Source organism: Scylla paramamosain, chromosome 2 (genome assembly GCF_035594125.1).
Source record: "Scylla paramamosain isolate STU-SP2022 chromosome 2, ASM3559412v1, whole genome shotgun sequence".
In the NCBI taxonomy this organism is placed as follows: Eukaryota; Metazoa; Arthropoda; class Malacostraca; order Decapoda; family Portunidae; genus Scylla; species Scylla paramamosain.
Window position 1 is genome coordinate 33,319,317 of NC_087152.1, and position 10,000 is coordinate 33,329,316.

The following is a 10,000-nucleotide window of genomic DNA, read 5'->3' on the forward strand; positions in this document are numbered from 1 at the left end:
TCGTCTTTTCCCCGGTGAAGCCACACTCCTCATATTGACTATTATTTTCTCTTTTTTCTCTTTCGTTTCCTTTTTTTTTCGATTTTTTTTCGTGCTTATGACATCCTGTTCATCATCATTTACTTTCTCCTCGAATCTTCCTTTTTTCTTTTTTTTTAGTTTTGCTTTCCTTTCTCTTCTTTCCTATATATATATATATATATATATATATATATATATATATATATATATATATATATATATATATATATATATATATATATATATATATATATATAATATATATATATATATATATATATATTATATTTTCTATTTTAGTCACATTCTTGCTTTCATTTCTTCGTTCTACTCTATCCTTCCTTACTAACCATTTTTTTCTTCTTATTGTTTATTGTCATGTAACTTTTTGTTTCTCGTACTTTTAGTAATTGTTCCTGTCTCTTTGTAGTGATTCGTTCTCCTCTCATTCCTCTCTTTTCATGTGTTTTCCTTTCTCGTTTTCTTTTATCATTCTCTCTCTCTCTCTCTCTCTCTCTCTCTCTCTCTCTCTCTCCTCTCTCTCTCTCTCTCTCGTCTCTCTCTCCTCTCTCCTCTCTCTCTCTCTCTCTCTCTATCTATCTATCTATCTCTATCTCTATCTCTCTCCTACTTTGTGAGATTCTTTTTTTCTTTATCTATCTGTTGTCTTTTCCTCTTAAATCTTGAATCGTTCCTCTCTCATTCCTACTTTCCTCTTATCTTTCGTTTCACTCACGCCTTTTTCCTTCCAATGACTTTTTCCTCACTCGTGTCTTTTACCACCAGCCTGACTCTTCTTTCGCTCTTTTCCCCTCCCTTTCCTGTCACTTATCAGCAGCATTCATTGTTCCGATGTTTCCTCTTTCCTTCGGTCTTCTTTCCTGTTATATCAAGATTGATTTTCTGTTCGCCTTCCTCTATGCAGCTTAGTAAAATTTTATTCTGCATTTTATAGATTGCTTTTTTTTTGCTTTATTTTTTCTCAATTTCCTTTTAAATCCCTGGTGCTTCATGTTGGTGTGCTCTCTCTCTCTCTCTCTCTCTCTCTCTCTCTCTCTCTCTCTCTCTCTCTCTCTCTCTCTCTCTCTCTCTCGTCTCCGTCTCTCTCTTCTCTCTCTCTCTCTCTCTCTCCTCGTACAAAAGCCACGATATTTCCCACAGACCTTCATGATAAATTCCCTACATGGATATTAATTTTTCCTTTTATCCATTCTGCCATTTCTCCTGTCCCTTTCTCCAACCACCATTTCTCCCTCCATTTCTCTCTCTCCCTCCATCCCTTCCTTTTTTCCTCTCTTTTCTCACCACTTTTGCTCTCCAGCCGTCCTGCGTCCCTCTTCTTTAATCCTGCTTTTTCCTTCATTACCTCGTCCTTCATTGTTCTTTCTCTACCCAGATCCTCATGTGCCTGTCTCATATTTTCCCAATGAATTATGAGATTTTCCATCCTCCTCCTCTTCCTCCTCCTCCTCCTTCCTCCTCCTCCTCTCTCTCGTCATTTTTTCTCTCCGTCCTCCCATGTTTCTTTCACGTCTTTTCCTCTTCGTCATCTTTCTCCCCGTCCTTCTGTTTCCCTTTCTCGTCTTATTTCTTTTTCGCTTGCACGTCGTCTTTGTTTCCTTTGCATTTCTCTTTCTCTTTCTTTTCCTCTACGTATCGTTAGCGTAAAGAAAAATGTACGTCGATGCTTTAATTTTCCATAGTTAGTTTCATCTTCATCGTTTTTCCAGTTCCCGTCCTCTTTTTTTTTTTTCCTATCTGCTCTTGTTGTTGCTTTCCTCCACCTCTACGTCTTCCTCCTCATCTTCTTTGACTTCATCCTCTTCCTCCTCCTCCTCCCTCCTCCTCCTCCTCCTTCTCTTATGTTCTTTTCTTTTTCTATTTTCCAACACAATTTGCATTGTTTTCGACTTTTTACTTGCTATTCTCCTTCCACTCGTTATTTTGAGTTCTTTTCCTTCTTTTCTTACTCCTCTCTTCATTCCTTCTAAAGCTTTGTCAGATTCTGTTCTTATTTATTTTCTCGACTTTAATTTAGTTTTCTTCTTCTTCTTCTTCTTCTTGTTCTTCTTGTTGTTCTTCTTGTTGTTCTTCTTCTTGTTCTTGTTCTTCTTGTTCTTGTTCTTGTTCTTCTTGTTCTTGTTCTTGTTCTTGTTCTTGTTCTTCTTCCTCTTGTTCTTGTTCTTGTTCTTGTTCTTCTTGTTCTTGTTCTTGTTCTGTGTTCTTGTTCTTCTTCCTCCTCTTCTTCCTCTTCTTCTTCTTTTCCTTCTTCTTCATCATGTTGTTGTTGTTGTTGTTGTTGTTCCTTTTATCATACCATATAAGACCTTACTGAACGTTTTCCTTTGTGTCTCACAACACAAGGGGGCAGTCACAGCCAGCCCTTTAAAGATAACTCTCTTCCTTCACACAAAAACTACAACCACCTAATTACGCACATACCCTCCACTCAAAATTCAAAATTATCAAGGCGACTCCTACACCAGCCTCGGAGTCCCCATCTGGGGAGGGGACTACAGATGTCCCCAGGTCGGACTGCTCTTCTGGTATCGACCCTAAGTGTCTTGACACCCCGTCAACTTTTCTCTACTAAACCTCATCTTCTCTTCCTCACTGAAACAGAGGTGTCTGAGGGCAACTGACAGTAGCCCCTTGGTCATCCTCTTTTATAGATTTTGGTGAAACTTTTGCTTTCGCCTTAAACATATTAAAAGCTTTTGATAAAGTATGGCACAAAGCTTTGATATCCAAACTACCCTCCTACGGCTTCTATTCCTTCTCTCTGTAAACTTCATCTTAAGTTTCGTTTCTGACAGTTCTATTGCTGCTGTGGTAGACGGTCACTGTTGTTCTCCTAAATCTATTAACAGTGGAGTTCCTCATGGTTCTGTCCTGTCACCCACTGTCTTCAGTTATATATCTATGATCTTCTAAATCAAAACTACGCTGATTATACCACCTTGCACATTTCCATGTCTTTTCACAGACTTCCAACCCTTCAGGAAGTAAGCTTTTCACGCAGGGAAGCCACAGAACGCCTGATTTCTCTGATCTCTGACTTCTGATCTCTCTAAAATTTCTGATAGGGGCAGAGCAAACTTGGTATTGTTCAATTCCACAAAAAACTCAATTCCTCCATCTATCAACTCGACACAACCATCCAGACAACTATCTCCTTCTCCAATGACACTCAACTGTCCCCCTCGTTTTGTTCCTTTCTTGTAATCTAAACTTTACTTCTCATCTCTAGCTAAGACAGCTTCTATGAAGTTAGGTGTTCTGAAACGTCTCCGTCAGTTTTTCTCCTCCCCCCCCCCCAAGCTGCTAACTTTGCACAAGGGACTTATTCCTCCATACATGGAGTATGCTTCACATGTCTCGGGGGAGGGGTTCCACTCATACCGCTCTTTTAAGACAGGGTGGAATCAAAAGCATTTCGTCTCATCAACTCCTCTCCTCTAACTGACTGTCTTCAGCCTCTTTTTCATCGCCGCAATGTTGCATCTCTAGCTGTCTCCTACCGCAATTTTCACGCTAACTGTTCTTCTGATCTTGCTAACTGCATGCCTCCCCTCCTCCCGCGGCCTCGCCGCACAAGACTTTTCTTTCTCTTACCCCTATTCTGTCCATCTCTGTAATGTAACCAGTATTCTCAGTCATTCATCCCTTTCTCTGGTAAACTCTGGAACTCCCTGCCTGCTTCTGTATTTCCACCTTCCTATGAGTTGAACTCCTTCAAGAGGGAGGTTTCGAGACACTTATCCTTCAATTTTTAACTACCGCTTCGGACCCTATTCGGTGACCGGCATCTCAGTGGGCTTTTTTTTTTATTAGATTTTTGTTGCCCTTGGCCGGTGTCCCTCCTACATAATATATATATATATATATATATATATATATATATATATATATATATATATATATATATATATATATATATATATATATATATATATATATATATATATATATTATCCATGCTTGTTATACTCATGACCATGTGGACGCACACCGCCACGTGGGGACGCGCCCCTCGCACACTCGCTCCTCATCTGACTACCCTAGGTGTGTCGGTTCCCTGGGAAATCACCTGGGCTCACACGTATTACCATTTATCAGCCCCACATCTTTTTCTTCTAAACCACGTGGGAAATGTATTGTATGTGACTGATGAACGCCTCCGGGTCCGGGCTAAATAAAATGAGGGGCTGGGAGGCAGCTGGTGGGAATTCAGCGTTACACTTCGAGGCTGGCACACTTTGTATTCTCTGCCTCATCTGCATCAAATTAACCGTGAAGCTACAAGATGTGACTTCTTCACTCATATGACCATTCTGTAGGAAGAGGCAGGATGTACCAACCCAGTACACCCAGTGTCACCGGTGGGGCTGTACATTCTTCTTCTTCTACTTCTTATTATTATTCTTATTCCTCTTTTTTCTTTCCTCTTCTTCTTCTTCTTCTCCTTCTTCCACTTCTTCTTTTTCATTTTGTTGTTGTTGTTGTTGTTGTTGTTGTTGTTGTTATAATAATAATAATAATAATAATAATAATAATAATAATAATAATAATAATAATAATAATGATAATAATAATAATAATAATAATAATAATAATAATAATAATAATAATAATAATTATTATTATTATTATTATTATTATTATTATTATTATTATTCCTTCTTCTTCTTCTTCTTCTTCTTCTTCTTCTTCTTCTTCTTCTTCTTCTTCTTCTTCTTCTTCTTCTTCTTCTTCTTCCTCTTCTTTTCCTTCTCCTTCTCCTCCTCTTCCTCCTCCTTCTCCGTGAAAAACTTTGCCTAACTACATCCTCATCCTCAACCTTCATCTTCACCTGATACAGAAGCAGCAGCTGGGAACTTGCCTCATTAGTGTGTGTGGCAAAGGCGCCCTGGCATGCCACCCACCTATGCGCTGCATCGGGCGTAGAGTTAACAAGATTGCGTTTCTCTCTCTCTCTCTCTCTCTCTCTCTCTCTCTCTCTCTCTCTCTCTCTCTCTCTCTCTCTCTCTCTCTCTCTCTCTGTTCTGACCTCTTATTTTTATTGTGATGATTTTTTTTTTCTTTCCGTCATTTCAGTCTTCCCCCGATGGTTTATATTTTTTGAGTTGTAAGTGAGACGTGTCATGAAATATCCAGAAAAAAAAAGCAAAGGAAAACAAAAGATATGGAGAACTGAAATAGACTATATATGTGTGTGAGGTTTTACTGAGGTTAATATTAGAATTTCTCTTTACATAGATTGAATTTATGTGTGTGCGAGAGTGGATTAATTAACTTTAAGCTTCATGTAATGGTAGGCTGCTAGCTCGCCCTGAGGTGCTGAGAGAGCTGGGCGGTGGGATAGCATTGGTTTCTGAGGCAGTGAAGAGGCCTATGTGCATCTAACGCTGTAGAAAAAGGATAGGTTACGTTTGTTAATGAAAGGGAAAGAAGCTTATGCCGCCGGCACTCACCGAGGCTGAGAGCAACAGGGTGTTATCCTAGTGCCGGGAAACGAACTACTGGAAACCATGCGTAAAATTTGAACCCCACCCTTTCTAACCCACACAGAACACCCAACTTGGCACTCCACGCTTGGCTGGGGGAAAATTCTTTACCCGCCTCGTCTGTCCTCCTTCCTAGCCCGTTTAAGCCGGTGGCAGACTTTAAGATGGGATACACGCCATCCTCAGTGAGACGACCCAGACACATAACAACCCACCGCTGCGCTATCAAAATCTCCCAGGTGATTCACACGTGTGAGGTGATGTGTACCTACCTACCTCGCCATTCCTGCTGCTGTTGCCGTGGATGGTGTTGACAAAGGGAGGCAAAATATTCCACCAGCGAGGGGAACGTAAACGTACTCACACCTTTCCAGGTTAAAAAGAAAACATGAAAATAATAAATCAGTAAAATAACAAAAATAAGCGAAATATAGACAGGACCGAACACAGAAAAACCTTACTTGATAAATGCAAGCTGATGTTGAGGAGAGGAAAAAGGAAATCGCTAGTCAAGAGGATTTATAAAACTTGGTGTAAAATGCGACATGGTAAAAAACACGACATGCATTACTTGTACATACAGCGTGTTATACATTCCCTTGCTCATTATTATTTGTAACGATGGTGTGATCAAGTTCAGTAGTTATGTAATGACAGATTTTACAATACAGCTTTGTCTCATTCACTCTGTGTTTCCTTGTCCTCTTTGTGTCTTTCATAATCGAACAGCTTAAACAAAGAAGGATTTTAATTTCATCCTAAACAATTTTCCATATCAGATAAGAGAATCAGCATGAAAGATGAAAGTACTTAATTCTTCATGATAGATTTTTGCATCAATCAGAACTTGAAAATAGGGAGAGCTAAAGTTACAATTTTTCAAGTGGAGAAGATGAAGAAAAAGAAAAGGCACTGGAAGAGAAAGACTAGGAGGAGAAGGACGAAGAGCAGAAGGAGGAGGAGAAGGAGGAGAAGGAGGAGGAGGAGGAGGAGGAAGAGAAGGAGGAGGAGGACGAGGAGGAGAAGGAGGAGGAAGGACGAGGAGGTATAGAAAATTTCGTAGTCTTTCTATTTTTTTACCAGAACAACGGGAGAGAGAGAGAGAGAGAGAGAGAGAGAGAGAGAGAGAGAGAGAGAGAGAGAGAGAGAGAGAGAGAGAGAGAGAGAGAGAGAGAGAGAGAGAATAAGAAGGATGAATAATACACACACACACACACACACACACACACACACACACACCTTCTCTCAATTCTCCTCCTCTTATATCTTATTCAAACCACGTTCACCACCTTATATTATCCTCTTCCTTTCTCCTCTCGTGTTTATTGTTGTCCTCATCCCAAACCCTAATCCACTTCCACCTCCTACCTAAAGATAATCTCGTCTTCACATTCTAGATATTTTAATGATGACCCCCTTTCATGATCCCACGCGCTGTCTTCCCTCTAAGGTGCTAGTGAGTTCCAGGCGTGCCAGGATAGGTGGAGGCAGCCAGGTGATGCTTAAGTGTTGTGTTGGTTCCCTTGACGTGATCTGGTTTTAATATGTGTACGTTTAGTTGAAGAGTTGTTTCATCTTGGTAATATCGCGTGGTTCTTATTATACTTTTATATAATGTTAGTTTTTGTAAGTGGATTGTTTATTTGTTTATTAAGTTTCTTCGCCTTAACTGTTCATTTATCTGTGGCTCTTTTTATACACACTGAACTAATTTGTTTACTCATTTATTTTATAATTCTATTTACTTGTTTATTCTAAAGGAAAGCAGGAATCAAATGGGCGATTTTTTTTTTTCAGCCCATCGTCAGATTCTTTACTTAAGAGAAAAATCTTTCTGCTTTTTTCGGCTTATCTTTGCTAGGGGGTGGCCACAGAGGATTACATCGGCATGGTGATTCGGCAAAAGTTTTTCGCAGGATGCCTTTCTTGACGCAACGCTCCCCATTTATATCCATGGCTTGGAAATGACGCGGGCTTCTCATGGCGTGTGCCCTCCTTGGCTAGGGAACTGCTGTACATTCAAGAAATAGCGATGTTAATAATTACTATCACACAAATTTCTGTGAACAATTAAATTTTCTCCATTCAGCAAAACAATCAACCTGGTGGATGAAAGTGTATTAGTTTACTGCTATAGTAATTCAAGGAATATTCAAGGATAAGAGGGAGAGGAGAGATGCCATTCCTCCTTACTCCTCTGGTTCTCTTTGCCTCCTGATGCTGCCACCTGGCGCCTGTATTTCTTCCCTTAGATGATGCAAACGATGCTGGGGTGGTATGCGTTTGCTGCGTGTTTTATTTATTTATTTTTTCTAAGGTTATTATTATGATTATCGTTTTTTCTTGGAATTAATGTATTTTTGTGTTGGTTTCTTTGAATGTGAGATTACCTAAATCTTTTCATGGAACTGTAGTCTTTAATAACAAAATGGACGAATTCGAAGTTACCTGTCTCAATGATATATTTATATGTTGGGAGGGCCATTGCCAAAGTTCTTTTTTTGTTGATTTTTTTTTTTTTGGCACGCAGCGCTAATCTTCAGTATTCTGAAATGCCAAGGGATTATATTGAAAAATTAGCTGTGTAACATAATAAACAATATGAGAGTTCGTCTGCAGTTTGCATATTGTTCTCATAGATGATTTGCAAAGGTAAAAATAAGTTGGGAAGGATTGCTAAAAAAACTGGGCGCTCAAACCAAACCACCATGCCTGTATAATGGAACAGATGAAACAGGCAGTGTAAGATGTAAGCAACAATTCTATATTTTTAAGGCCTGAAAGAAGGCAAGCACTGCCTTCACAACTTTCCAATAGGAACACATTTTTTTTGTTAGAAAAGTATCCTGATTTTTAACAATCTAAAAACCTACAAAAACAACATGAGAGGTTGTGACAACTTGTGGTGTTAGAACACTTATATTTTTATTTCTTATACAAAATCCTTTCCTTATTGTACGCTCTGAGTTCTAGGCCGCAAATAATTTACTTTTATGTACATTTTTGTACTGTATTACAGTTTGACAAAATTGTCGCTGGCTTTGTCTGCCTGCCTGCCTGTCTGTCTATTTTCTCTCTCTCTCTCTCTCTCTCTCTCTCTCTCTCTCTCTCTCCTCTCTCTCTCTCTCTCTCTCTCTCTCTCTCTCTCTCTCTCTCGTATACTCGTATGTTGTGGTACGAAAACACAAAAATGTAACTACCTATTATTATTTCTTTTTAACTGAGCCTTTAACGCACCACGTTTTTCCCTTTCGCTACACGACCTTTAAAGCTGAAAGAGGATTTTTTTTTTCAAACGACAGTTTTAGCTGGAAAACCGAATTTACTTTATATTAATCCCGAATGCAATGATAGCTGGAATACGAACACACACACAAACACACACACACACACACACACACACACACACACACACACACACACACACACACACACACACACACACACACACACACATCTGTACTCTACATATCTATTTTGATTGTAAATAATTATGTAATAAAAGCCAATGACAGGAGGAAATTTAAACTGTATGTGTTTATATATATATATATATATATATATATATATATATATATATATATATATATATATATATATATATATATATATATATATATATATATATATATATACATATATATATATATATATATATATATATATATATATATATATATATATATATATTATATATATATATATATATATATATATATATATTATGTAGAAGGGACACCGGCCAAGGGCCACAAAAATCTAATAAGAAAAAGCCCACCCGAGACGCTGGTCCCCGAATAGGGTCCTAAGCGGTAGTCATATATTAAAGGATAAGTGTCTTGAAACCTCCCTCTTGAAGGAGCTCATGTCATAGGAAGGGTAAATACAGGAATAATAGGAAGGTGGAGTTTCAGAGTTTACCAGAGAAAGGGAATGAATGATTGAGAATACTGGTGAACTCTTGCATTAGAGAGGTGGACAAAATAGGAGCGAGAGAAAGAAGAAAGTCTTGTGCAGCGAGGCCGCAGAAGGAGTGGAGACATGCAGTTAGAAAGATCATAAGAGCATTTTGCATGAAAATAGCGGAAGAAGATAGCTAGAGATGCAACATTGCGGCGATGAGAAAGAGGCTGAAGACAGTCAGTTAGAAGAGAGGAGTTCATGAAACGAAAAGTTTATGATTCCACCCTGTCTAAAAGAGCGGTATGAATGGAACCACCCAGACATGTGAAGCATACTCCATGCATGGACGGATAAGGCCCTTGCACAGAATTAGCAGCTGGGGGTGTTGAGATAAGCTGGCGGAGACGTCTCAGAACACCTAACTTTATAGAAACTTTTAGCTAGAGATGAGATGTGAAGATTAGATTATAAGAAAAGGACAGACCGATGATATTCAGTGTAGAAGAGGGAGACAGTTGAGTGTCATTGAAGAAGAGGGGATAGTTGTCTGAAAGGTTGTGTCGAGTAGA

General features: G+C 38.9%; 1 long non-coding RNA gene across 2 annotated transcripts in view; it reads left to right on the forward strand.

Moving 5' to 3' along the window:
• The window catches only part of LOC135113820 (uncharacterized), a 282,447-nt gene extending 276,500 nt beyond the window's left edge, over positions 1 to 5,947 (forward strand). For both annotated transcript variants that reach the window (XR_010275073.1, XR_010275082.1), the window contains one exon: positions 5,593 to 5,947. This is a non-coding gene — a long non-coding RNA (uncharacterized LOC135113820). The remainder of the gene's footprint in view (positions 1 to 5,592) is intronic.
• The last annotated feature ends 4,053 nt before the right edge of the window (positions 5,948 to 10,000 follow it).